Genomic DNA, 27,153 nt, shown 5'->3' on the forward strand with positions numbered 1-27,153 from the left:
GCCGCGGTTGCCGCCGCAGCCACCGACACGCCGTTTCTGTGCTGCACGGACTTCCATTTCTTTCTTTCTTTCTTTCTTTCTTTCCATCGTTCTTTCCTGCGTGCGCGTAGCTCTGTCTCCCTTTCCTCTGTTCCATCCTCGGACCGTTTATTTCCATTTTCTCTTTCTAACCTCTTACCACCTCGTGTCTATGGTATATATATATATATAATATATATTATATATATACATATATATATATATACGTATGTACGACGGCCTTTACCAGCCGCCAGCCACGACCGTGTTCCTAAGGCTAAGGACCTTCTCGCGCGGACCTGATTGACCGTGCATCACAGGCCAAGTCTTTTTCTCGCGAATCTTTGAGAAATCGAGGCAGTTCCGAGATTCTCAAGTCAGAGAATTGGTTTTTCGTCGCTCCGAGTTGCAGCGGATGATTTGATTGGGGTAACGAATTAGGTTAGGTTAGAGGCGAGTGTGACGAAGTTTCGCAGTTTTTTAAGTACAGATTGCTGGATGTTGGGTTGCGTGCGGACAAAATTTTGGTCGAGTCGGTTTGATTAAGGGAAGTTTGGTTGATTTGATGGGAAGTATTATATAGATTACGAAGTTTTCTTGTTTTCGGACTAACATTAGTATTAGAATTGCTTTCTTCTATCTTGTTTGCTGTTTGGCGAGATATAAGATACGTATCTCTAAGTACACGTGCTAGAAAATAACTCTATTGCAATTCTGCAGCATGAATTTTCTGTTTCCTCTTTATTCATTAATTTATTCAACACCAGTGCAACTTCCTTTTCCCATTTCCCTTGAACTGAAAGGGACGGAAGTCGGTACATTCTTCTCCCGCATTGTAGTATCTTTCAATGCTACAATCGTGTATATACTGTATAATTCGACGTAACTTCGGAAATATAAATTGCAGCGCGGAGGACTTATGCCCGGATGCGTTGCATAAGTCACGTTTAAAGGCTTAAAACCTTGACCATAAGACCATCATTGTACAACAGTATTTTGTTCGCTCGATACTATAGTAGCTTATTACTTCTCTCTTTTTTTACGCTGCTGCTTGTATTTCGAATCTCTTTTTCTCTTTAAGAATCGTCATGATTATTACCAGCATGCTATTTCCACATACCAAACGGTATTATTAATATGCAGATACGCGTGTCATCGTGCAGGTTTTTTAAGATCTGTTCTCACCACGCGACGCGATGCTTTAAGGCAATTGTCCTTGTCGTTTCATAGTATCGATGAAATAGAGAAGAAAGAAATATTTAATTATTTATAAAATCAATGTTGATTTATTAATTTTGAATGAAATTATAATTGTAATATTAATATTAAAGTTAATTAATGTGTATATAAATATTTAAAGAATTTAATTAATCTGCCCGCTGGTAATTAATTAGTCGATAAACTTTTAACTTAATTAAACATTTTTACACGTCACATGCATATGCGGTAAATATTGCCTTCCCGCGCGTGTAACTCGTTTGAAATAGAATAAATATCGCGTGGAAACGTTGTTCAATTAAATGGGTGGTCCAGCAGTGTCAAATTAACGATAACTTAATAATACGCTGTTAACAATTTGTCGAATTGTGAGATATTTCCATTCGTTCACACGTGTATTGTTTCAAATGTCCACCCGTATGACAGTTCCCGGTCATTTAGATTAATCATTTTTAGGTTTCAGCATTTATCAGCTTCTATTATTAAATCGTCACATGCCAGACAGCTTTTGGTTTATCTTTGTAATAAACCCGCGATGGAAATACATTCTATACTTTTTTTATTTTTAGCAGTAAAACAGAACTTGATTGTCGGTTAATTACTGTGTAAACGGAGACAAAAGTTTATCTCAAAAATTTTATTTCGTAGGAAATAAAATATAGAATATGAAAGTTTGAGACTAGAAGACTCGAATCTTTATATACGAATTCTACGATTAATTAAATTTCGATTTTAATATTATGCCATAGTATTGTTAAATATATATCAAGTATTATTTTGTTACTACAAGATTTCGTTGTATGTAAATATAATTTACAAATTTTCAGTCATCACACGCAAACATAAACAACCAATAAAGCACAGTCGTAAAAGTAAACGTTGCACCGAATTTCACTGATGCGATCATCGAAAAATTCATGAGAAAAAAAGGGATCAGAATATCATTACGAAACACGGAGGTAGTCCAGAAATGAAAGTGGCAATACGGTTTCTTTATGTTGCCAGATAGCCATTGAGTAAGGTCAAGGCGGCAGCTGTCGAGCTGCCATTTTTTCCGTCCGTTTGAAATTGTTCCTCGTACGTGAAAGATGCGCACGCCATTGCAGGAAGTCGAATCAGCCGCAGGAAACCAGTGTTTGCTGTCGGCGTTAAATCGGACTTGTCCGTGATCGTGGGAAATGCCGCGAGGTGTAGCCAGAATAAAAGGATCAACCACCTGGATAAAAGTGGAGTAATTCATATCCGGAAGAGAAACGAAAGCATTTCGTTCGAGTGACAATAGTCACGCTACGCTGTTCCCCAATAATATTTTACGATAACTAACATGCAAATGTAATGGAAATATAACATGTGAAAATATGTCAAACAACAGTGTAATATACATGCGCGAGATATTTTATCAAAAAGAATTACACAGTTTAAAGAAACAAACATACATGTGAATATACAAATGAATGATGTTTGTCACTGATACGTACAATTTACAGATTATTTGTAGAAAGCATGCAAATTAACAATACGATAAAAATGTATGAGAATTTTTAACAGAAAGGATGAACCATACACGAGTTATTTATTTAGAAAAAGACTCAACTTATTTACTAAGAAAATATACAAAATGATAGAGCAATAAAATTTTACTAGAAACGGTGTCAGAGACGATAAAACGATTTGGAACGTATTAACATATGTATAAACAAGAAACATTCGTCGCTGTTACAGAATGTTCACAGGTTGTCCGAAAGAAGCGTGCAAGGTGTTAATACAAATTACGTCGCGGTTGTCGGACGTCTTAATCACAGTGTTTCGGTTCCCGTTCTATCTTTAATATCTCGGTGAGGTACGTTTACGCGAGTATGTTTTGTTCCCCTCTTTGTATTCCGTTCGGAATAATAAGCAGCCGAGTCCCTCCGATCCCCTCCTTCCCTGTAATTTTCTTTTAGCGCACGCACATTTTCGACGTTTATCAATGACCAAGTGCGAAATTACAGGCGTGTGTCAAACTTTATTCCTTTCTTGGGCCCTATTGTTCTCTTCTTCTTCCTCTTTCCTTCTTCGCATCTTCTTAGAACTATTTCGTCCAATTTTCGACTGCTCTTGTTCCGCTTATCTCTTATTTTTATTTTCTTAATTTACGTTTTTATCAGCGATCGGATTTTACATGGGTGAGCCCAGTAGCCACCTTTAGCATCGTTTACAAAAGCCAATTACGTGATTCAATCAAACGTAGATTCATAATTTTTAAATATCTTACAATGATCATTTGCCCTCCTGCATCCCCCTCTCTTTTCTCGACATGGAGCTAAGAAGCACGATTCCTGTTTCTCTTGGCTCCTGTTGTCAGCTGATGATCTCCAGTAACGCGCGTTGCTCGTGCTCATACGTACGGTACGTACGTACTTGAAGGCCTCGTCCTTCATACACAGTCACGTGATATTTGTTCGCACGTGCACCAACACACGTCGCCGAACGGTAGCAGTGGACGTGGGAGAGGTTAGGGGAGGGGTATCTCGGTTGGGCGGGGGAGAGACGAGGTTCTAGCGAGGTTACGGTCGGGTTGAGGAGGGGGGGATGCATTGCCGCATTCTACGAACGTTATACATGCAACGCGAGTTGCAGCCTCGGCGTGTGCTCGTTGCAGCGTCGCGTAATCAGCGCTTACGTCACCTCGGTGTGTGCCGTTGGTGAGCGCGTGCATGTAACCGTGTGTGTCATTGCTCTTCCCTTTCGCTTTGTTTCTCTTTTTAACGGCGTCTTTCTCTCGCCGTTCTTCTTCCTTGTTTCGCTCGGCACTGCAGGTTCATGCGCATGCGCCCTGCATCGCGCGCTCAAATCTTGGCACGCATGCGCCCACGCACGCGCAGTAAGTTTAGACACGGTGGTTCGCAAAACTGTTCGAACAGTTACAGAAACTTTTTTTCGGATATATTATGTGGAATACGCGAATCTTTTTGAAAGTTCGTTAGTATTACACCTTAGTGTATAACGTGGATTCTGTTGAATGGAGCGGTAACGCAAAACCGACGTGGAAATGACTTTTTTTTCGTCATGGTTTAAAATTCATCGTTATGTAACAAAATTTTGAAGCGTTTCTTTTTATGTCAGTGTTTTATGAGATACGTGTAAATGTCGTGCGTTTGTGCCCGTGTTTTGTAATGTTATCGAGTATTTTACTGGCCGGTGAAATCGATGTCAGGTAATTTCTGTTACGAATAGATTGGCTGGAAACATGAAAGGTATGTTTGCATGTAATTTCACGATGTTTAGATATGTTGATATGGATATTGTGTTATTACGGCGTTTCTCTTTTACATCAGATTAATAGAATACTCGTACGTTTCATGCTTGTCGTTGAAAGTAATTAGAATTTGTTCAAGCATTATTACTGCGAGAAATAATGTCCGGTCACGTCTTTGCGTTTGAGGTTATAAAAACTTGGACGACTTCTATCCTGAAATTATGCCACATTTATTATGCTTCTCGCGTTTATTTACTATTGTTTACCGTGTTTTTTGACTGGGACGATATTTCAAAATCAATGGATTTGATTAAGATGCTATGAAAGTATTCGTTTGCGATTCATAGAATCTGGGACACGAGAATCCTCTGCAAATGGAATTCAAAGCGTTCTAACGAGTTGGCACACGCGCCTTTATTCAAACGGTGCACGCTGACTAATGAAATTCCTTTTTTTCTTTTTGCTAGTCGACGTATGTACTTGTGTAAGGCGGAGTGGAATAAATCTAAAAGCATAATTTGGGAAGAATTCGTTTCGAGGTTCTTTCTGATTCATTTGAATAAAATTGATAACCAAGATCGATAGTCGTAGAATGTCTTTCGCGGCAGAAAGTTTTTCCAATGTGTTATGCAGTTGTCTATGTAACGAGAAACGAATCATTCGATGTCACACGCACCTTTGTCACGTATAATCGTGGATATTTCTCGATACCAAATATAGAAATAAACGCAAACTAATTTCCAACGAAGGATAGTGCGGTCTTCTATTTCTAGTCTACTTGTTTATAAATATTTGAAATATTTATTTATCGTTCTTCGTGCGATCATTATTTTCGTTACACGTGTAAATTCCTCTTTTCGATCATCAAAAAAACGAAAAAGTAAATGTAAAAGACTTCCCAATTCCAATAGGATTTTATTGTTTGCAGATAATTTCAACTTTCACGAGTATGTAATTATATGAAATATATATACGTCGCTACGTGTATTCACATTTCCAGTGGTTCAAACAAAGGAAACCTCTGGCTAGCTATTATTACGAGATATCAGCCGTTTTCTCTAATAAATCTAAATGATCTCAAACGCACTTAAACTCACTGCACTAACTTCTCGATAGATTAAGTAAACAAAGGCATTTAGAAAACAATGTGAAAGACTGTAAAACCAGGAAACATCCTGTAATACCGCAATATATCCAACGCCAAGTATACACGCATTATTAATAGCCAGGATAATTCCGCGTTACATAATGTAATGTATCGCATACACGGAAGTCTGGGGATAATAATTAATCGTTATAAGATAGTATAAATCGACGTGATGTGTGGATACACACGGTAGACTATCTTGGTGCACGCATCCGTGCATCTTTATTACTCTTTGCTCTTCCTTGGATCTGCTCTAATGCGTTTGCAGCGTGAAAGAAAGACGCTCTGAATATAACGATAAGCTATGGACCAGAGGAGCTGTTCTCGGCCTGGCTTGTCGCGATAACACGGGCCATTTTTGCTTCAACGAATGGCAACTACTCGCTCGTGTAAGTACACCATCTCGCGTTGCATCCGCGCCAGCGAAACATCCTGCCACTTCCGTCCGCCAAGGAAACGATACTGCTAATCCGATGTCGTGGCTACTGAATCGCCATCGTGCTTTTAATGCCGCTGTTGGCAAAACGATACCGGAGACTCGCGTTTCGCGTGACAAGTCTCCTTCAGGATTTTTTCCAAAACCGGTTTATCGTTTTCCAACTTGGAAAACTTTCTTTTGTGGTTGCTCGCGTGGTCGCTGAAGCGCAGGCAAAAAGGGATAACGTTGCGATTGTGTAATATCGTAGGATCGACGAGTTGCAGAGCGATGGTTTCGAAGCGGCAAACAGTTGCAGCGAGGCTCTTCGTACTTTATATTTTCCACGATAGTAATTTTTTAAGAAGCATCTTTCAGCAGATCTTCAAACAGATTAGAACTTGAAACGCACAGGTTTAATTATAAAATTCGATACGTGTACGTGCACGTGTACATTCCGATCGACTATTCGCACACTCGTAAACACCTTGTTCGCGAATGTTTTATGCGCGTTACACGAGACACTTTGGAATTTTATTAGCGTCGTTACGAGACTCGATCGTCGTGACTACGTTGGTTTTGGGAATTACAGTTAGGAAAACAGTGGCTACAAAAGATTTAGCATTCATACATTAGTTACTTACGTCCATTATTTAGTGGCACTTTCGAAACCTTCATACCATAACGATGACTAAAATAACTTGATACTATAATCAAACGTAGATATAAAATGAAACGGTAGAACCCGATAAGAAAACGCTGCATTATAATGTTTCACGAATGGATAGTAGGATATGTGCAAATACTTTTTGTAGCCACTGAATGTTCGAAACGTTTCCATCCACCATACTAACTTCTTTATCGAGTATATGCTCGCTGTAAATGTTTTGTAATCTCTATTATATACATTTTCAGATTAATTTCAGACTTCACCGATAGAAGAATGACAGTGCTAATGAAATTTCAATATGTTTCATATAACACACACGATATATACATGAGAGTCTTGTAACAGCAAGCCAAGTTCCATAGTATTAAAATTCTATTGCGAACCCAATATACAGGGTGTATCGTAAGTAGAGATAGAAGGCACAAGAAGAAGGAGAAAAACTGGTACAAACAGCAACTACGTTCTACTCGACCCTGTTTGAAATTTATAGACATTTTCGTGCCTCGATGATCCCACGATTGCTTACTTTTGTAGAAGATCCTCGAAATGTCTATTCTCGTATCATTATTCCACATACACAAGTAGAATTTTCTACTAGAATTTTCACTATAAACTCGCATACGGACGGTAGGCGTTCCGAGCACCTTCTATGAAGATAAATAAGCGATCGTGGCTATTATCGAGACGCAAAAATGCCTGTAACTTTGAAAGAGGATCGGATGGGACACGCGTTCGTACGAACATTTTTCACATGTTACGCGATACCACCCTGTATATGTTTGTTCAAAAGGAACGTAGGCTCGAGAGTCGTTCGATAGGATCGAAACGAGGCATTTTTCATTCGTATTGGTCCCTTAATCGTGCGAATGCAAAAGCGCGATCAGGGGATATATAGCAGGCAAAGTCGTTAAACGTTAATTGGCAATCAGGAGCAGGAGATTGCCACCTGCGCGAACATCGTTGTTGGCTGTGCCCGCTTATGAATGACAATTTGTAAATCGTTGAAACCGCGCTGTCGATCGTCCGTCTATTTTTAAATGCACGAGCGGTCTTCGCCACGACTTGTCTCTTTGATTCGTAATTTTGTCTCCTGTCAGAGGCGACTCGTTCGAGTTACACGGAGAATTATACGCCGATCGAACGCTGATAATTAGCAAACAAAGCGATTAAAAGTTAGGTTAATTCGTCGACCTGCTTCTGTATCATCGGATATTCCATTCTTCCAAATATATCGTTCCACTTGACTAGCTATTGTTTCGAAATAATTACGCGTTAATTTATCTTCCATCTATTTCACTCGCTGTATCGATCGAAGTAATCTTTTCTATTTTCACAGTCGATTCAATGTCTAGGTCAATTCTATCTCGAATATAGAAATAAAAATGAGATCGTTTCGATCAGGTAGTCTGGTACCTAACGCCGTGTTGCGTGACTCGTTTAAATAATTAATAACGATTAAAAGGATCTGATTCGATTACGGAACAGTCGATATCATCAATTGCGTAAAAAATTCAGAGATCGTGGAGTGAAGAAATTAAAAGGACGAACGCGATCCGCGCGACTCTGTGAACATCGTACGTCGACGATAGAGAAAAACGAAAGAGCACAAGGAGAAAATTAGATTTTCCTTTCTGGTTATTTATACGCAGCCAGTCCGCGAAAATACACGTAATTGTGGTTCATTAACGCCGCGACGAGATTACGCGTTCGGTTACGTCGTCGGCGTAAAAATGGTGCACACGTGCTAATGCGAGCGGCACGTGACATTAAACTCGTTTCGCTCGCAACTATTAATAACACCGGCTGCTTGTATAATAGAACGTATTATTGTTCGACGTTGGCCTGTCGTCGTCGACGGCATCGTTGAACCCTGGTTACGTTCCCGACGACGATGTAACGGACCTTTGCATAATTGTCCGCCTCCATCAGCGCATTATCCTCTTACTCTTCGACTAGCGAACGTTTCGATGTTTTCATCTCGTCATGTGCAATATCGCATGAGCGAATTAACGCGGTTGTACGCGTGCAATTTCTTGCGCGTTTGTTTTTCCCACTACGTAATAACTTGTTTTCTTTTTTTTTTCTATTTCTAACATGCTACTTTAACGCGTCTTCTTTAATGCCATACGTTTCTAACAATTAGAACTACCGACAGTCGAGATCAGTTAAGACGAAGCTGTTTCTGTAAAAAACCGATGAAAATGACCGGTCTTTAAGACTAGAACCAGCGACAGTTAACACGAAGCTATTTATATCAAAAGCAGTGACAATTACTGTTTTTTAAAAAATACGTAATAATAGAATATCGTAGTATCGCAAACTATTATGATTAGTTTGTTTATAACAGACGGATTAAACAGGAGACGATGGTCGTTTAACACGAACTAATCGCAACAACGTATTATAATTAAGACAACTAGATAGTTAATTAACAACTCTCGTCACCACGGATTCCACTCGCGAGGATTGGCGCGTTTTTCAAAAATCTAAAACCAGTCGTTTCGACCGATAGTGGTAGATTTAGCGCCAATGCAATTGGGTAGATTGCGGTTCTTCTTTATTTGCCAAAAGAAAAAGATCTTTCGGCGTGAGTTAGGCCGCTTTACGCGAGTTTAGATTACGAAAGAAAAAGGCGCGTTTCTAATGCAATAGACAGACTGCGGCTTTTCTCTCTTCTTTCATCCGCCAAGAAGAAACCCTCCCTAAGAATTATGCTGCAAAGTAGCTTGTAATTTCTTCGTCGTTTATTTATAAAAAAAAAAAACAAAACAAGAGAGAAAGAACAACATAACGCGAGTATTCAAATTGGAAGATTACATTTTCTTTGAGAAACATGGTGAAAACACGCTACGATATTTGGTTCGGCAAGTGAAGAGCTCAGGTTGAACAGGGGAAACAGGCCGTTTTTACCTAAACCTTCCAAAGGATCGGCTTTCTGAGTGTGAAATAAGGGGCATTACCAAATTACATGATTTGAGTCTCGCTTGTCGGCATTACAACTACACCACGCGTCGCTTATTATACTTATACGGGACAAGCAGGTAGCACGATCGTACCCAGTCTGACCTACAGCGGCTAATTGTTGTGATTAAGTCGCGTGTAAGACCTCTATTTGAAAACCATGGTTTATTAGCGTCTGACGAATACCAGATTAGCGTGAGTGCGAAAAAATTGGTAGAGGAACAAGGAAAGACGAAGGACGAAGCGTATTTTCGATACATAAACACTTGTACCAAGGATAGACCGTGAATATTTATGCGAATATATATTTTCATGTTTGTAATCAGGGAATTAGCACGCAGGTAATCGATTATTTCAGGTTGTTATAATTGTTATTAGGTTGGCAATTAAGTTGTCATTTGGTGGTATTGACAAAATCCGCTATCACTTAGTTGCCAACTCAAACTGTGCCAAAAGTTGCTTTCGTTTTATAAGGAAACGATAAACGCGTAATGTTTTCTCTTTTATACTGTTTCATTGAATTATGATCTATTTTTTAGTAATAGAACAAGTATTTGTTATAATATAACAAGATTAATAGAAAAAGGAAATAGAAGAAAATGTCTTGTTTGCTTTCGTTTGATAAGGAAACGATAAACGCGCAATGTTTTCTCTTCTATATTGTTTCATTGAATTATGATCCATTTTTTAATAATAGAACAAGTATTTGTTATAATATAACAAAGGTAATAGAAAAAGGAAATAGAAGAAAATGTCTTGTTTGCTTTCGTTTGATAAGGAAACGATAAACGCGCAATGTTTTCTCTTCTATATTGTTTCATTGAATTATGATCCATTTTTTAATAATAGAACAAGTATTTGTTATAATATAACAAAGGTAATAGAAAAAGGAAATAGAAGAAAATGTCTTGTTTGCTTTCGTTTGTAAGGAAACGATAAACGCGCAATGTTTTCTCTTCTATATTGTTTCATTGAGTTATGATCCATTTTGTAGTAATAGAACAAGTATCTGTTATAATATAACAAGATTAATAGAAAAAGGAAATAGAAGAAAATATCTTGTTTGCTTTTGTTTGATAAGGAAACGATAAACGCGCAATATTTTCTCTTTTATATTGTTTCATTGAATTATGATCCATTTTATAGTAATAGGAAAAATATCTGTTATAATATAACAAAATTAATAGAGAAAAGAAATAGAAGAAGATGTCTTAAAACGAAAGGAACTTTCGCGACAGTCGGATACGTATCGTAGAGCAGCGTACTCAGGCGATCGAGTATTAGCGTCAATATTATTGTCAATATTCAAGGTTCTCAACATTGTCGTACGTAGCAGAATCTCTAGACGATCGATAATACGCGTATCGTCGATAGAACGTTAAGGATACTCGATATCGACGCTGATATCGGTCCCATGTTTCGACTATTTTGTATATTTGCGCATATCAGGCCTTAATTTACGTTACTGTAGTTCTTCGCTTTCAGATTTCTCACAGACACGTAGAAATCCGTACTTTGATACGGTAAATCAAAGCGAAGTAACAGATGGGAATTTTATTATAGTAAATCAAATGGAAATGAACAGTCGATAATTGGAGAGACAGGTGTTTATGGATACTTATTAACGTCGTATCGATCTTGGTAAGGTGGTTTTTTCCTTCCAATGCGCTTGTTTCACAGTGCGTTTCGATAAATCACGCGAAACTAACTAATTATCCCGTTTCATGTATTCGCGTGATTTCTACCTAACAAGATAATTTCCCGTATTAGTGTTTATTAATTCCATTATATTCCACGATTCGCAAAGAAACCCGCGTAAGAAGTAAATTACCTATTGACATTCTTCGTACATCTTAATTACAGCTTCGAGTGGACGTACGTATCAGTGATACCGGTTTTAGCAATGTTACGACAAATAAATAACGCTACGCATCTGTTACACGTTTGGACAATACGCGCATTCAACCTTTTGTTACGTTATTTTTTATCGTAATTGGCGCAGTTAAAACTCTGATATATTGGATTAGCAACTAAGTGATTGCGGATTTTCTTATTAGGCGGTAATGGTAAAAAATTACTGGAAAAATACCATGTTTCTGAAAGAAAATGTAATGATAAAAAATAACCATCTAATGACAAAATCCGCTATTACTTAGTTGCCAATCCAATATAAAAATAGCAGCAAAGTTCAGTCTATTGATTTTACGATTAACCGAAATAACGAATTTTTTTTTTATTTAGTTGTTTACATTTACAATTTGTCCGATTTGGACATTTGGTAGAATTTTTTGGCTGTTTGATTATCATGTAGGTGGCTACCCCCAGCGGGGTACCATCCTCGTGTTTGTTAAATTATGTCCTTTGTGAGATCTGTCGGATGTTTCCTTTTTAGTCTTCTTTCTATGCTCGATGCGTTGACCGTTTCCGCTGCCAGCAGGTTCGGGTGAAATAACGAATGGCGATTATTCGTTGGAACGTGAAATTATTCAAAATATTCGCATACTTTTTACTTGTTCGTGCGCGCCATTAGCACGGAGTACGATCAGCAGTTATATCGGGCTGAGTAAACCTTGAACGTAATAGATTCACGATGTACGTGTAACCAGCAGTTAAACGCACTTCCGGCGGCGCACGCGTACCACCGGAAGTCCATTTATTGTTACGTTTTGCTGCGCCCGGTTCTTCGTTTCCGACCACCTTTCATCCAGCGCACTTGTGGAAAAGAAAATCGATACCGTTTTCTCCCCTTCCGTATAACGTGCTCGAAAATCGTTCGGCCGTCTAAATTGCTCGAGATTGTTGTTGCATAGAGCGCAAAGGGAACGATACGATCGAAACGTTCGGATGAACAATACAGCGTCGTACGAAACGTGGGACAACGACATTCTGCAAATGCGACAAACGCACGTGTTGATGCGCGTATCTACTTTAGTAATGTCGATTTATCCAAAGTAATTTTTTTTCAAGATAAACGAAAAACCTACGTTTTGAGAAACGTGGCCTTTTCGTGATCCTTGTCCATGGAATCGATCAGAGTGGCTTCTGAATGGCACGTGCGTTCACGTTCAATGGATCATACGTAAATCCAATAAAATAATATAAAACAGAAATTGTTGTTCGTCTATTATGAAACGAAAGAAACTTTCCGGACAACCTAATACGTTCGGCCAATTAGAGCTGCGTTTCTCGAGTACACTCGTCACGAAGAAACGGCGATATTTCGCGTTACGACGAGCCCTGCCGCTAACAAAATTGAAAAATAAAACGGTTCTTTCGTTACAGCTTAATTCTATGTTACAGTAGCCACGCATTCGCCGTGTTCGACGAGTACACTCGTCGTCGCTTACGCGCGTTTACTCAGCAACGGTGTGCTTTTGCATTCGTAGAATCGTTCGTGGCGCGTCCGTATCGATAGCGGGACGATTCAAAAACCTGCAAACCTGCTTTCGTTGAATAGAAAGAAAGTCTCGGTTGTGTATCTATCTCTGTATCGCGTGAAACGCGTCTACGATTCCATCGGTTTTGCGTCGAAGATCAAAATTATCTGTCGCGTCCTAATTTTAGTTTCGCGAACGACACTGACTCCGGAAGCTTGTCCTCTGAAATTTACGTTTTTCGCGCTGCGCCGCTATCGACGCCAAGCATTTAGCGATCTACAGAATCTGCTCGAGCAACTTCTCTGCCATCGCGTTGCACGAGAACGCGGTAGCAATTTTCTCATCGTCTCCCAGCACGTGTCGAGGTGACAAAATTCTATAAATTTCTTTCCGGCATGGCCTTTTATTTAAGAGGCATCGAAAGCATAGTCGATCGTACGTTGCGCCGGTTTTCACACGCAGCGTGTGCGTGTCAGCGTGTCGTTGGAAAGCGCGTTGCAAGTGTCGCAACTGGCGGACGAAATCCTCGTGCGCCATCGAACAGGAATACACAGAGGGTGTAGGGGCGAGACAATAAATGAGTAATGCTCTGTTTCGATTGAATAACGAGGGTCGACGAGCATCGCGAGACTCGTGTTATGGGGTTCCAGTTCGTTCTCTTCTCTTCTCTTCTCTTCTCTTCTCTTCTCTTCTCTCTTTCTCTTTCTCTATGCCTCTGTTTTCTCCTTTCGATACTTCGCAACCCTCGTCGGCTAGTGGCCTAACCGCGCCGCGTAGCGTATACATATGCATGTACGTAGTACGTGCACGATCGTCGATGATTTTTCGGGGAAACAATCTCTCCTTTCCTTTTCCCGCTCGATTCCTACAAGCACGTGTCATTATGCATGCGACGACGAGCAACCGCCTATCCATCGCACGCCATCGTCGTGTCCATTCTATGGGGTGTTGGGCAAGTGCAGGTCAGTGTACCGATGAGCATAAAAAGATAGGAGAAATGTTGTTTTTTTTTATTGATATTATGTATCGATTGATCTCGTATATTAATGCAAGGAATATGATATATTGGATTGGCAACTAATTGATCGCGGATTTTGTCAATATCACGCAATGATAAAATCCGCGATCAATTAGTTGCCAATTCGATAGTAATAGAAACGCATGTACACGCGAGTTTCTCGGAAAACGAATCGATCGTTTCGCGTATGATTTGTCTGCGGACTGGAGAAAACGGTGTGCTATAAAAATGTTAGCTACTGTTAAACGAAACGGTAAAAGAAGCAATGGATGCTACGAACGAAACGTTATGAAAGTGTTTTTACATTACACGCTTGTATAATACCTTTATCGATATGTTAGGCACAACATCGATTGCTGGGAAAGTTCGTTTCGATTTTTAAACAATCGAACAAAATGACAAAAATTGTTTTCAAGCGCTGAGAAACGTTACCAGCGGTGTCTTTAAATTTGCTCGTTGATATTCAAGAGAATAATTATGCTTGTTAAACGCCGCTCGTCGAAAGTCCATTTTTATCTGCTTGGTCGACAGAAAAATCATATTGACGATCATCGTTTTTTGTCGAAAAATCTGGGACGTTCCGGAAGGATGGAACATTCGAGTTGCGTAAAAGGCGGGGAAAGGAACATTTCGTAAAACGAAATGCCATCGATATAATTCGATGGACGTAAATCGAATGAAAATGTGAACGAACTTCCCGAGCGATCTTTTCAATCTTATCGATCGCTTCAAAAATACGCGGCAATTTGGGCGATGTGTTTTACGATCCTCGAAGCGTTAATTTCGTCGCACAAGTACACGATCAATGTACTCATCGACTCATAAGTTCGATCATCGACAAGAAGATGACATAAATAGCGGCAAATTTTAGAATAAATGTAACAAGCGTAACAGCATCGTTTTTCCTGTACTTTTCGATCTATAGAATCGATCGATGCTTCTCCGAATGCCTCATATACAGGGTGCTTGGTAACTGGTGGTACAAGCGAAAAGGGGGTGATTCTACGCGAATAAGGAAGTCGAAAATATAGAATAAAAATTTTTTCTTTGAGGCTTTGTTTTCGAGAAAATCACTCACTGTAGATCGTTGTCTCGATGGAAAAATTAAAAAAAGAATTTTATTCTATATTTCCGACTTCTTTTTTCGCGTAGAATCACCCCCTTTCCCCTTGTACCATCAGTTACCAACCACCCTGTATATGATAAATATCTAATTATTATTACAAAACGTTAATCATTCGCATAAGCAAATATCTTATTCTACGTTTTAACGGTGATCGCTTAAACACGCACAATCAGTCAGAACCTATGGTCTCGCGGATGTTTCGCTGAATCTTCGAGTAGCTTGAGGTTTGCAAAATCGCAGACTTTAATTCTTTACCGGAATTTCTCTCGCAATTACGCAGGAAATTAGCATATCTTCCATTATACTGTGACCATTCGAGTTTGGTTGCAAGAACCAAGTACTTACATCTATAAGTTTTTAGCTATGAGTTCTAAGTATGACGCCTGTCTAGGGTTCTAATGAATTTTTTCACAGTATTTTTTTTTCCAGTGAATTTTCACATATCGTCTCTGTACGCTATTTTCCCTTCTTCTACAACGCTTTTGCCGTTGATGATCGTATCAATCAAGGTTCCAGCCTGTGTCTCTCCCTATCATCCCCCATTTACCAGCGTTCGTTGGCCGGCTGACCCTTAACTCTGAAACATCCTGTATAGTTTCTTGTTATGTTACAGCAACGTTCTCGATACACGCACGCCAATAAAGATCGCGTTACAACTGTCAAAACAAGTATGCGTAGGTCTTGAAGCGTTTCACCGCGATTAACGCCCACGATATTTGCGCCTGCCTCGTGTCGATCGAACCATATCAGAACAGATAAAAGACTTTAGAGAGAGAGAGAGAGAGAGAGAAAGAGAATTCAGAGAGATTTTGGACATTGTCAAGCTGAAATTATCTGCGTTACAAAGCTATGTTAAAGTTATGTCTGTCTTCTTTCGGCTCGTACCAACGTTTCAAAGAAACCGTGTACGTACACGCGGCAGATGTTCAAGTACAAGCTAACCAGATCTATGCTTTTCACCCTTATCCACCTTTTAATCTCATACTTGTACTGCAACGAGAATAATAAAGAAGGAGTACATCGAAAACACGCGCGTAACACTTGCAAATTTATCGTTAAATCTCTGGCGTTTATGATGTCGCGTATAGGAATTTCAATCCGCGTTTAATCAAACTCGTAACAGCGCGAGAAAGATGAATTTGCATGAACATTCGCGTCCTATTTGCCGTCTACATAGACGAAACAAAGCTTGCCGTCTGGGACAACAAACCCTTTAATCGCTGCGATCGCATTAATTTTCGAACAAGCAGTCCGAACAATACGTCAATTTCTACCGGTTTCGTTAAAACAAGAAAAAAGAAAGGAAAAATCGCCATACGGAAGGAGCCGAGAACAATGGTACGCCGGTTCAATTTCTACTCCTAAAAATTGGGATTCCTCGTTCTCTTGGAAACCAGACGAGGATCTCTGAATGCCACGTTTCCGTGTATTATTCGAGGTGCGCGTCAGTTCCATCGGTTTTCGCGATCCTGGGCTCCGTTAGCTGGCGCGAACGAGTACGAGCGAAGAGAGAGAGAGAGAGAGAGAGAGAAAAAAAAAGAAATCCATAGGCGGTGGGCCGCCTGTCATTCGCGTATGTTATACGGCCGAACGAACAATAGATTCTCGCGTGCATACACGCGAGAAGCTTTTTTCTTTCGGCGTGTGTACACGCACGTCTACCGAGAGATCCTTTTGTGATCGACGAGCAAGTGTACGGGTCCACGCGCGTGCACGCGTGAGCATCGCTGTTTCAAATGGTGCAAGTACGCGGACTCGATAGCGTACGAACGAAGGAAGAGAGTACAGGCGCACCACGGCGTTCTCGTCGCTTCGTTTTTGAATTTGGTATACGAGAAATCGGCAGAAAGACACGACAGTTCGGACGAAGAAATTTTCGGATGATATTGGGCTGGCGACTAAGCGATTGCGGATTTTGTCGTTAGGCGTCATTGACAAAATCCGCAATCACTTAGTTGCCAGCCCAATAGATAGAAAAAAGTTGGACGAAGGCTCGTCTTCTCTCGTGATCGTCGTGCTGTACAGTATGTTCGTTTTAACTTGTCCACTGTCTTTACGGTACTGTCAAACCGTAAACGCGGTTTTTTCACGTCCGGTAGGGAATACCTGTTGGAAAAGTTGGAAAAAATTCGTATTACATTCGCGAACGTTGCAAATGACAGTTGTCGCAACACTTTCGCCAAATAATTCTCTTTAGGCAGAGGGAGAAAAAGCTCTTCTATCTAGCACCATGCGGGAAGCTCAATGTGAAATAGCTGTGTCTACGGTTTAAGGGATAAGTGTCTACGCGTGATTATATCTGCAGATATCGTGAATGCAAAGACACGTTTTAGTTGGAAGTTTCTTAGGATTTTGGAAACTCTCGCACGTCTAAAGTACTTTTCTCGTCTCTGGTTATGCGGCACCAAGGCGCGTGTATTCAAGAATTCCCATTCGAAATATGAAAATCCAGCACGATCGAATCGCGTCGAATTGCCGGAGAGTGCGCGACATGGACTTGGAAGATACGTCGTCTGCGAGATTAATAAAACGGTACGCGGAACTTGCCACAACTATCAGGATACTCTCAGCGCTTCGAGTATGCTCGTTCTTGTTCGAGAACATCGTAGAACCGTTTTTAGAACCGAACTTAGTTTTCTTTTTTATAAAATTCTCGATCAGTTAGTCGATCGTCTAGAAATTTCTCAACTTACGATAGGTTGTTGCGATACTCGTTAGAAGGAGAAATCTCTTTCATATCGCTCCATACCTGGCTGGCTTAGGTAACTCCGATTGTATTAATAGACTTTGCTCGATTGCGAACGATTATTAGCGAATTCGTCGACTTTTTCCACGGATTCGTAACCTCCTTTAACCAGTTGGCTGTTACGAGCTCTTTGAAAAGCGCGTATCTAAGACGCGTGGCAAAGAGTACGAGCGACGACGAGTATACTCGTCGAACACGAAGTGTGCGTGGCTGTTGTCATAGACAATTAAGCTGCAACGAGAGGACTGTTTTACTTTTGAATTTTATCAGCGACAGGGCTCGTCGTAACGCGAAATGTCGTTTCTTCGCGACGAGTATACTCGTCGAACGCGAAGTGTGCGTGGCTGTTGTCGTAGACAATTAAGCTGCAACGAGAGGACTGTTTTACTTTTGAATTTTATCAGCGACAGGGCTCGTCGTAACGCGAAATGTCGTTTCTTCGCGACGAGTATACTCGTCGAAAACAGCTAACCGGTCCGTCCTTCGTACCGAACGTCTTGTTTGCTGCAAAATAAGACATTTTTTATCGCAGCGGTACAAAAGATACGACATTGTAAGAAGGACGTGTATATTATGCCTCTGTTTGTTTTCTTTTACTGAGAGATACGGTGTCCCGGAGCAAAAACAAAGATACGTACGTATTTATTTACTTGAGCTCGGTGGCTTAGAAATTAGAGTCGGTCACGCGAACAGAGAAGGGGAGAAACGAAGTTCAAAATTACTTGCACGCTCGACCAGTATAATCGACAAAACCACGCATTGCTCTTATCAATGGACTTCGTGGAATGAAAAAAACTCAAAATCGTTCTTTCTCCGAAAGTTCTAAATTCCATTCAAGAATACCAATGGTCTTCAAGTACATTTTCCAACCACTTTAATTACGAGATATAACGTCAGGCCCCTAATCGTTCTTAACGATGCGTAACATTTGGCAAAAACCAGATACGTTTGCAGTATCATCGAAAAAGAAAGAACAACATTTAGCAATTTACACCAACCTGACACTTACTCGAAGTTATTCGACTGCCGACGTTTCCGGGAAATTAAACCTTCCAAAAGTCTACAACGAAATGCGTTGTAACTCGCGAAAGTATACGCAATATTCGAAACAGAGCACTCGCTGTGACATTCTGTAGACGAAAGAAATTTCGCTGGTAAAACATTCGCGATCTTCGTATTACGCGTTACGAAATAAACCTAAAAAACGAAGGAAAAAGAGAAAGAAAGTGAAAGGTAGGAATTCTCTACCAAACCCCATACGTGCGTGGAAACGATCCAAGCGATTCCAAGCTGCTAGATACGCAAACCATCCCCTGTTTGCCTCGGTGTGTGCGCGCTCGATCGTCGAGAAAGAAGAGGCGCACGGTGGTAATTCTGCACGCGTACATCGAGACAGGGGTAGGGAAAGAAAGGTAACTCGTCCTTTCTTCGTGTGTTTGTGTGCACGTATATGTTCTCAGACCTCTCTGCAACCCTTCCTTCGATAGCTCCGACAGTCTGAAAAAGAGGCGCGGAAGGGTTGCTGGTGGATATTCGAAGTTGCCAGATGCCGAAGTAGAGCTGCTAGGATCGAACCCTCCACCGATTAGCGACTCTCCTTTCCATCTTCCCCTTTCTTTTATCCCTTCTAGGGTAGCACACTTTGTACACGGTCGTTCGTAAACCTGGACACTTTAGCCTAATTTCTATCGGTAGTTCATATCGGTAAAATATATGGATCAGTGGCTAGAAGCTGTCTCCTTGTTGCGTAATTCTACCGAAACTTTATCGATTAGAAATATACTAATTAGAAATATCGTAGAGGATATTTATCCTCTTTAACCGCTTTATGAGAAACAATGGACACCTAAGTTCGCTGTACTTGCAGCCAATCGATCAACATGTAAATTCTATTCAAGAATACCAATGGACTTCGAGTACGTTTTCTAACCACTTTAATTACGAGACGCGATATAACGACAGGCCCATAATCGTTCTTAACGATGCATAACATTCGGCAGAAACCAGATACGTTTGCAACATCATTGAAAAAGAAAAAGAAAAAGAAAAAGAACAACATTCAGCAATGGACTCTTTACACACATTTAGCACACCTGACTGGTTTACATCGTTGCGATTGCCGTTTTTACGATCACTACTATTCGTAGGTGGTTAACTTTGTTATCCGACGATGGTAAGTTAATTGTCGTAGATAATCTTCGCCTGCAACTTTGTAATTAAATTTACGCGTTAAATAATTAATCCTTATGGTTAAGCCCAAAGATAAGCTATTCGATGTCTGGATAGCTCCCAGCTAAATAACGTATATATACGTCATGCGTATATATTATCGACGCTATGATATGTATGGACATGGCGAACGTTCTTTGAGAATTGGCTGCGCGTTCAAGTTTAAAACACCGACGTCGAGCAAGTAGCCAGGATTTATTCGTTCGATCGATCTCGACGTGTCTTTAACGGACTGCTACACCATGTGGGAACGAGTTCTCCGGCCAAGTTGCTTTTTGTGTACGGTATATATGTGAATGTAGAAGGTACGCAGCAGAGTAACGTGGTCGAGGATGTGCTTGAATCTTTTGAGCTACCACCAAGCCTTCTTTGTTACCTGCGAGGGTTAAAGTGTATTGGCTGAGATTGCTTTTGGTATAGGGGATGGGCCGAACTGGGCAACTTTGAACCCTCTGTAACGTTGAATAATTTAATTTGTATCGCCGCATTATTTCTATTTATGTTCGTATTCTTTCGATATCATTGCGATTCTCGTCAACGAACATGGGAAATATCTCTTTTCCAAATAGAACTGTGGATACATGTGGCCTGTTCAAGTGGTCTGTGTGTACGTGTTTACGTGTGGTGATATATATAAAGTTCGATACTAGGATAATTCAGGGATCGATTCTGAAAATCTGAAAATCGAGTTTACTGTAACAATACTTAAATAAAATACAGTGGTAAATAACAATTAATGATAATAACAATAGATAATAATAAATAACAAAGCTTCGTACAAGGTCTACCTGAAAATCGAGAATCGATTTTTCACGTCCTAAACTACCACTCTTTCCTCCGTCAATCTTCGATATTTTAAATAATAGTTTCTTTCTTATGATCGCTCGAAATCCTTCTTCTTCTCTAACCATCTGTCTGTGTAGTGACTGTTTGGCAAATCGGTTGTCCGTAACAACAAATAAGGCCACACTTTTCGTTAAACAGAGAAAGTCCCTTTGTTTATCCGCGTTGAATATACATATAATTTTAAAGTCGCATTAATTTTTAAGATCGCAACGATCTATACTTTAAACGTAAATCAATTCGCTAATCGAATTAGGACTGGGATAAAGACGAAATGTCAAGCGGAGCGAAGTATTTCTTCCTTCTCTTCAACATAGTCCGTGATTTATTTAGAACGAAACATTTTTCATTCTGATTTCGGTTTAATTGGTTGGATAATTTAGATGCGCAACGGAAGTGTTAAAATCGTCGTATTATCGTTACGTGCTTCGTTCATAATTTCCAAGCATCTTTGTCAAGTATTTCTTTTTTAACGCTTCGTATAATATTCGTTGTTCGCTTACGGACCGCAGTGCATATGCATGTAACTTTCCAATCATATAATCAAGTCATCCTAGAGAGTTAATTAATGTTTCTAATATTAGACTCCTAAGATTCTTCGATGTTACGCGTTACGTAACGCAGAAAGTAACGAATGACAGAAGAATTTGTATGGGAGCCAGTAAATTGCAAGATGCGTTCAGCTACCAGACACGATAAATCAAACGACTATGAACAATCGCAAGAGCAGGACTACTTGCCATTTAACGATCTTTCGTTTATTTTAATATTTCCACGCAACGAGTAATATGCAAGAAATATTATTATTCGAGGAATAGAAAGGCTATCGTATTTAACGTTAGTGGCAATAGCGTTGTCTCGAGAAATCTTACGAGAAAGAGAAAAGATGTTCAGCGATATCTGCGTTAATTTTGCCACGTCCCTTCGAGTACGCTTTTCCATCCAATTACGTCTTTTTAACGTTGAAAGATACGTTCAATTTTGGTGGAAAAATATGAAGTCTTACTGCAGTGCACGATTTCTCGTTTCAATTTTCTGTTAAAAATTCTTCCAAAACACGTTACGTACTTTTTCTATTCGCCAAAAATGAGAGCAAAATCGAAACACAAAAATTCGAGGATCGTGAAAATGATTTGTCGAGTAACGTTGTGTTTCTCCGCGTAACCGCCAAAAAGGTGTTTTTTTTTTCACAGAACTCTACTCAATTAACGTCGATTAATATCGATACGTGAATAAACCATAGGATCGTTGAAACTGCCCCATTCATTCGGCATCACCTGTGTATTTCTCACGTATCGGCTAATGAAAAGCTCGAATAACAGGAACTCGGCTAATTAAAAAACTCGAGGCCCGGTTAATCAAGGTCCCAATGTGCTTCCGTTTGAATAGGTACTCACTCGTTTTGCAACCAAATGGTAATTACGCGTTTCGCGTGCAAATTATGCAGGCAAAAATGATAAACGACTCTCGGTGAACGGGCTATTCACAGTCATTGTCATTGGGGAAAAAAAGAAAAAAGAAGGACGAGGATGGAACGCGAAAACGGGAAAAGTGGTTCGTTTGGTACCGTAGTTGTTTAAACCGTGGCATCCTTTTTGTCAAAACAGCGAAATAGAATCGATGGAAAATACAGAGGAGGATTATCGAGTGACCGTGTCCCTTTGTGCAATGATTACGGATTTTTATGGTAACGTAAATATGGAAATGGAAATGGAAATGGATCGACTATCAAACATTTGCCCCGTGCAAAAAGCTAACTGAAAACTGTTCTCCTCGTTGAAACAAGATCAAGATCGAGATATAGATATTCGAGTGCGTAAACTAACTCAGCCTGGCGATTAGACGCGGCGAACGTTTACACGTTTTTGGAAAATTTGCAGCCACAAAAATATAGGAAATGTCGAAGAATACTTTCTTCGATATTCAACCAGCCAGACAATGTTCCGTCTACGTGCGATCTTTCTCGATTACGTCCGTAAAACTGGTACGGGAACGAGTGGGAGTTTGGAAAATACGCGGGCCAAGTGGTTTTCCGCGAGCCGCGAAGCAGGAAAATAAATAAATATATCTAATTTACGTCGATAAAAATATGAATTCGCGCGAATGCACGGCGTTCCGCTAATAGTCGAACGAATGAAAAATAACGCCTGTTGTAATTGATCGCATAACCGCGTTCTATTTTAAGAGATGGCCAAGACCAATGCTAAGTTTAAATCAAGAACACCTCCGGCGACCTTGTCAGCGGCTCTACTCTCGATGTTAGTAAGATTATACCGTTCGACAGTCGGATTATACTTGTAATTACGTAACCGAGTCACGGATGACGGACAGAGGCAGCAATTAAAATAATTATCACGGCACTCGACCCATGAAACCTGTACAACGTATACTATATAGCTGTACAGCATACGTAAGCATCGAAAGGATCCTCGAGACGTAGGATCTTGGAACACGATCGTGCCGTACAGTACCGTGCCGATCTTTAAGTGACATGAAAACGCTTTTTGCATGTACCTTGAGCAGCGCTTTTGTCCAATTGCTTCCAATAACCGGGACTACTCGAGCTGGAAGAAGTGGCGCGTTTGGCGTATGAGATAGCAAGAGAGAAGAAGAGCGAAAAGAGCCACGTTCTTTTCGACTACACCCTCTTGAGCTCTTTTTAACGAAGCCTTTCGAGGAAAGACAAATATCGCGTCGCGTCGACTTAATGGCACTCCGTGTAACGTTTACCAATCCCGCTAATATCGCGGTGATTGCGTTGCACTTACGAGTCTCAACCCTTTAACGCGCCCGAGTTTGAATCTGAGAAAGGCGAGCGATCATCGAATCTTCGAAAGTGAATCTCGCGTGTTTTTAAAGTCGTTGATTTAATAACGAGATTCATCGAATATATGGCGCGCCGTGAATTTTCACGCAAACTCGTGTTTTTCCTGGATGCGATCAAAAGAACCGGACAGACTACTCTATTGTACTTAAGTAGGCAGAAATGTGATTTGTTTGTTAAATATTTCGAAGAGTGTTACACTTTGGGTACTTTGTTACGCGCTTTCGCGTATCACGCGCTTTCACCTGCGTGCTTTTTATATTTGGAAATTTCTGCTACTTTCGGCGGATTCATCTATCAAGTAAGATTTTACTTGCACCGTGTCTTACGTTTTTCTGTATCCGTGTACTCGGTCTCTGAATCTACCATTCACCGCGTGATACTTTCTAGCGTTGGTGCGTTGTCAACACGAAGTTATTTCTACCAAAACCAGTGAAAATCACTGGTCTTTAAAAAATACGCGATAATAGAATATTTTTATATTTATCGATTTATTACTTTCTTACAGAAGGAATTCAATGTTACGTAGTAGATTTTTGGTATTATTAAACCGTCTGGGATCCCTGAACGAGGGTTGACACATTTATAAAATTCTAGAACCAGTCATTCTGACTCCTATGGTATTTTTAGTATTAGCATCTAGCGATCTAGCGATCGATCCGGAATTTTCCTGATAGCCGATATCATCGTATCGAACGATACGCGGTAAAAATTTGAAAAATGCGTGGCAAGTTGTACAAAACGAGGAAACTGGTCGATTGGGATTCGATAAACATATTGCAGAATCCTTTTACGTTTCGGCAAGTACCATTTTGACTAGTCTTGGTATAAGTAGCCTCGATACAAAATTATCTTCAGTTTGAATACATAAAAAAGAAAATAAAATTCATTATATTATTCTTTCGGTTATCGTTACGAAAGTCATTACATGACCGCGGAAAAAATATAACACGAAGTAAAAATTTTAAAATAAAAATTGCAAAGCCAGTCAATTTGACTGGTGTGTTAGTCCTAGTGTTAAAGACACGTGCGTCTGTCGTTGATATTCAGAGTCGCTGGACGTGGCAACGAATCAGAAATCCGTAAAAATAATCCACCGAGCAATTTCCAAGCTTTCCACCTAAGCTTCGTTCCCTGCGAAATATATCGTCACCGTATACCGCGTGCATAATCGTATGGTATGATGTGATTCCATAAAAGTGACGGAATACGTTCTCTATCGATACACGCGTTTCGACTTCACTTTTCTCTCCCCTTGCAAATTTCAAGATATCGAGGGAAAAAAAGAAAGTCCAGCATCGGCCTGAGAAGGTTGGTGGTGAAAAATGCCCCGTTCGAAAGGGGAAGCAGAAATAAAGAAAAGTGATATGGCGGGCGAGGGAGAGCGCGAGTTTCGACGGAAATCGTTCACAAAAGAATTATTCAACCTGAGTTTACATTCTATATGCGCGCGAGTACAATGCTCCTGGAACATGTGCGTTTATCGAACGACCGTTCCACACCGAGTTATTTTTGTGTGCGCGGTCGCTTCGGCCGGCTTTCAGAGTTCGATCGGAATTGTTATCGGCTCTTTTCAGCGGTGCGGCGCCGCAACGCGGCGATGCGAGCGTATTCCGTAGGCGCCTGCCTTTTACACTGATTTTTCGTTTTACGTGGACGAACAACGTGTTCCATCTTCGGTCACAGTTTGCCCGCGATGAATTACGCAATTGTGGTACTCGTTTAACGTTCATTTAACGTTTAATATTCGATCGAATATTCGTTTAAAGAGAATTTGTCGTTGCTTTATGTTACCTTGTAAATTAGAATATGAATTGCGTTTAAAAAGATGATATATGTCTTTTAATTGATTCATTGGTTTCTTTTTTATGTTTCAGGTAAGTAATTTACAACGCGAAGTAGTGGTGTATAATGCTTTAAGCTGAATCAACTTGCCGGATGAGTAAGTGTTACTTTTACTCTTATATTCTATCTTTGTATCGTTATATCGTTAGCGAACAATATATTTGTAAGAATCGTTGATCCCCGTTTTGTCAACCACGATGAATAATTTCTTCCAAAATTTATGAAGGATTTAGCTAACGGTCGATTTAATATAAACGCCGTATGATTTGATTGCTTTGAAATTTCCTCGCTAATTTAGATACGTATGTACATTTATTGATAATTCAATCCAAATATCGATGCAACAAACTCGATATAAATTGCTTGCTAACCTAATTCGATTCAAATATTGATTCAATAAACTAAACTTAGACTCCCCGCTAATCCAGAGTTATACATCCATTGACAGTTTAGTCTAAATATTGATTCGGTAAATTAAACCCAAATTCCTCGCTAATCTGAACATATGCAATTCATTTCAAGTATCTACCCAATAAATTGAACTTGAATTCCTCGCTAATCTAAATATATAAGTTCATCGACGATTCATCTTAAACATCGGCCCAATAAATTGAATTTAAATTCCTCACTAACCTAATTCGATTCAAATATTGATACAACGAACTAAACTTAAACTCCTCGCTAATCCAAAGTTGTACATTCGTTGGCGATTCGTTCCAATTAAATTGAATTTAGATTTCTCGCTAATCTAGACGTATATATTCGTCGACAGTTCATCCCAATTGTTGATCCAACAAATTGAATTTAAATTCCTCGCTAATTTAAATTCATTAACGATTCATTCCCAAATATTGATTCGATAAATTGAAATTAGGTTTCTCATTAATCTAGACGTATATACTCGTCGACAGTTCATCCCAATTATTGATCCAACAAATTGAATTTAAATTCCTCGCTAATTTAAATTCATTAACGATTCATTCCCAAATATTGATTCGATAAATTGAAATTAGGTTTCTCATTAATCTAGACGTATATACTCGTCGACAGTTCATCCCAATTATTGATCCAACAAATTGAATTTAAATTCTTCGCTAATTTAAATTCATTAACGATTCATTCCCAAATATTGATTCGATAAATTGAAATTAGGTTTCTCATTAATCTAGACGTATATACTCGTCGACAGTTCATCCCAATTATTGATCCAACAAATTGAATTTAAATTCCTCGCTAATTTAAATTCATTAACGATTCATTCCTAAATATATATTCGATAAATTGAATTTAGATTTCTCGTTAATCTAGACGTATATACTCGTCGACAGTTCATTCCAATTTTTGATCCAACAAATTGAATTTGAATTCCTCGCCAATTTAAATTCATTAACGATTCATTCCCAAATATAGATTCGATAAATTGAAATTAGGTTTCTCGTTAATCTAGACGTATATACTCGTCGACAGTTCATCCCAAT

At 39.6% G+C, this 27,153-nt stretch overlaps 1 protein-coding gene across 5 annotated transcripts in view; it reads left to right on the top strand.

The window, feature by feature from the left end:
• LOC100740862 (histone demethylase UTY) overlaps positions 1 to 27,153 on the top strand; it is a 151,735-nt gene that overhangs the window by 40,782 nt on the left and 83,800 nt on the right. Inside the window, exon 1 of one of the 5 annotated variants that reach the window (XM_024366630.2) lies at positions 4,323 to 4,472. The exons of the other annotated variants lie outside the window; for them this stretch is intronic. The gene's annotated coding sequence lies outside the window, so the exon portion shown is untranslated. Of the gene's footprint in view, positions 1 to 4,322; positions 4,473 to 27,153 lie in introns of those variants that run through there. 5 annotated transcript variants of the gene reach the window in all.

The sequence above is a fragment of the Bombus impatiens genome, unplaced genomic scaffold (assembly GCF_000188095.3).
Source record: "Bombus impatiens unplaced genomic scaffold, BIMP_2.2 scf_0225, whole genome shotgun sequence".
NCBI lineage: Eukaryota > Metazoa > Arthropoda > Insecta > Hymenoptera > Apidae > Bombus > Bombus impatiens.